The sequence below is a fragment of the Benincasa hispida genome, chromosome 1, assembly GCF_027475165.1.
Source record: "Benincasa hispida cultivar pf3 chromosome 1, pf3_genome.v1.1, whole genome shotgun sequence".
NCBI classification, from domain to species: Eukaryota; Viridiplantae; Streptophyta; class Magnoliopsida; order Cucurbitales; family Cucurbitaceae; genus Benincasa; species Benincasa hispida.
Genome location: NC_143478.1, coordinates 60,976,992 through 60,980,460, shown reverse-complemented (window position 1 = coordinate 60,980,460; position 3,469 = coordinate 60,976,992).

Here is a 3,469-nt window from a genome sequence, read left to right as displayed (position 1 = left end):
GAACTGAGGAATAAGCTCCGTTTGCTACCACACAGCATATGCACCCTACGGATAGGATATTGCATACGTCTAGGAAGTAGGATATGGTGGTGATGTGTGGCCATCAAGCTCATGCGGTGGAAGCACGTGAGCGGGTTATAGGGGCTTAGGCTGGCATAGGCTTCTCGGCACTTTTGCATATCCACCGCATACATCCTAGAATTAGGCTCAAGTGTATGTAGCATGATCGCATGGCTTGCATTGACTAGGGCCCTTGCAGTAACTCTTAAGTTTTGCAATGAAAACATCTCCGCATTTTATCTATTTTTCCCATTCATTTGTTTCATGTCAAAAGTTGTCATGTCTTTACCTCTTATGCATATTCTCATTGCGTTGTCTGTTAGTTAGAAGTAGTAGTAGTGTTAGTGTAGAAACCCCTCCATTATTCTTTTATTCAACCACCGCATGCACATTACCGCATTCTTTTAGCTACAAGTTCCTGAGTTCGACCTCGGATCACCTGAAAAACTTGCATTTGCGTTATACTTGGCGTGAGTGCAAGAAAACTTATGACAAGACGCATGGTCATCGCATACATTTGTTGGCGTATATTCATTCCAACGCATGACCATCAACGCATACCTTAAGAACATGCATCGCATACTGCGTCCAAGGGATTTTAGTTGTCGAGTAATTAACACCTAATTTTTCGTCATCATAAGGATTCTCGAAAATCCACTTCAGAGTCAGTGTTTATTCTTAACAGAGAAGCAGTAGTGTGGTGAAGCACTAAGCAGGGGTGCATCACCGACTTCACGATGGAGGTCGAGTATGTAGCGACTTGTGAAGCTGCTAAGGAGGCCGTGTAGCTCAAGAAGTTCCTGACTGATCTGGTTGTTCCAGACATGTCTAAGCCCATCACCCTCTATTGTGATAATAGTGGTGTTGTGGCGAACTTCAGGGAGTAGAGTCACAAGCGTGGAAAACATATAGAGTGAAAGTATCGTTTCATCCGCGAGATAGTGCATCGAGGGGAAGTAATAGTCACGAAGATCGCTTCGGAGCACAATGTTGCTGACCTGTTTACGAAGGCTCTCACGACTACAGTTTTATAGGGTCACCTTCAGAGCATGGGTCTACGGGACCGCCCGTGCCTCGACTAGGGCAAGTGGGAGATTTTTATACTGGGCTTTAGTACCCTAATTTATTATTTTGTACTAGTTGTTTTGTAGACCCCACTCGCTTTAGGACAAGTGGGAGATTGTTGGGGTTGATACCCTAAACTCTCGTTGGGTTCTATAGTTTGTAAACACTGTATTGAACAAATGTTTGTGATGTGATAATATACGATATTTTCTTTACTATTGTCTATGAAACATGGGATGTTTTAATTACTTTACCACAAACCAATAAACTAAAATCCCTAGTTGTCATTAACTTAAGCATGTATATGGAGACATACAAGTGGATCATGCCTTAAGTGATAACCAAAATGATCTGTAGTATATGGATATAGAAGGGAAACCTTATCCTAGTGTCACTACGGATGCAGCCCGCTTTGTAGAAGAGTTACAAGTGTTGTGACTTGCTACAGATGGTCTGATCCTGATCATTCATGTGGAGACATGCGAGCGAGGTCGTCCTATACGCGAGCGAGGTCGTCCTATACAAAGGAGTTTGTATAAGATTGAACCACGAAGTGTTATAATCTTGTTATATAACATCGTTCATGACAGAGACTTCATTTCACTACGATGACCATACGTAACATGACCTTAATTTTGAGTGAGTTGGGAACTCCTGCCTTTGAGGGTGGTCCTTTGATTTGCATGGGTACGAGTGGCCAGATTGCTAACTTAAACCTATCATTTTGGGAATTCTTTTGATTTGAAAGCTGGGAACTCAGCTACACAAGATGGAATTCATTCCTTCCCCGAAGCAGGGGTAAGTAGATAGATTGCTCCCTTAAGGGTTGATTCCGGTGCTTGAACGATGTGGCGCCACACACCTTCTCATGGCCCGAGAGGTGTCCACACATAGTAGGACTATGTTTTATTATTCATTAGAAGGATCAGTGGTATTTAAGGAGTTAGATATAACTACAGGGACAAAACGATAAATTGGCTCAGCTGTACTTACGAGCATCTGTGAAGGGTTATCGTATTGTTGATTAGTTATATCTGATGGACATATAAATATATTTATGGTGAGAAGAGTGTAGTTGTCAATCTTTAGTGGAGTGCCTGACAGTTAACGGACGGTGGATCTCATGGCTAAAGAGTTTAGTCAGCTATTCACGTACCGTTGGAGCTTCAAGCCACAAGTCCATAAGGTCCCTTTGGTAGCTCAATGGATTCAAATTGAGAATAAGTTTTTGGGTCAGTTTGAAGTGTTTAAATTGACAAGAGGGAGTTTGATTATATATGATATGATTAAACTGGTCAATTATATATGATATAGTTGACATGATGTATGAGATACATTAATTAGAGGAAGAGGATATAAATATGATTTATATCTAGTGGAGAAGAAAAAGACTATGGTTTATATGTTGCATATGATGTGATATTAAAACTATAGGTTATAAATATAATATGATTTACTTATTTATAATTAAACAATTATGAGATAATTATTAGTGACTTTCTCCATAAATGTACGTGAAAGTAGGAGGTTACATTCAGTTTTCATAACTGAAGGATAAAATAAAATAGTTTTCATTTTGCAAAGAGATCGAACAATTGCTTCACGAATTGTACACTGCCCATCGTATAGTAAACGAAAACCTACACGATAGCTCAAGTTTTCCTAAACGATCGTGTACATGCACAATCGACCTAAGCGATTGTGTAGTTTTACTAAGCGATCGGGCGCGAGAGCGATGTTACCTAAACGATCAGCCCCAATTTACTAAACAATCGTGCACCTATTTTTAAACAATCAAGCACTCGTCTATACGATAGACACAAAATCTCTCCCACTTGCTTGGTCGTTGAATACGATCGTAGTTTCCTCCTCTCCTCTACCAAATCTGACAGAGCCCACACCTCCTAGATTTTCACTCCGAGAATCCGAGGTTACTTAGTGGTGGTGTCCTACTTGCTGTGTGTTTGTGTAGAAGACCGTTCGGTGGTAAGCGACAGCGAGATTTGGTGGACGATTGACTTGGCAATCACAGCGACGGTGATAGTTGCTAATATTGATGAGAACGAGAGATCAAGGGAAGAAAAGTTCTTCAAAGGTAAGTCTCTTATCCTTTGTTATTAAATTGTTAAAAACATGCTGTAATTTGTTAGTAGATGCATAACTTGTTGTATGTTAATGAATGCGGTATTTCTGTCATAATGAATTTGGAACGATCTTGGTTCTGCTCATAGGTACTCTTTGATAAGAGTTCCTTCATATAGTAAGTAGGAGAGGGGCGTGTGTCATCACACCCCATGGTCTCCTTCATTGGTTTGTTGTAAAGTTTCATGCTTGGCCTCGATGC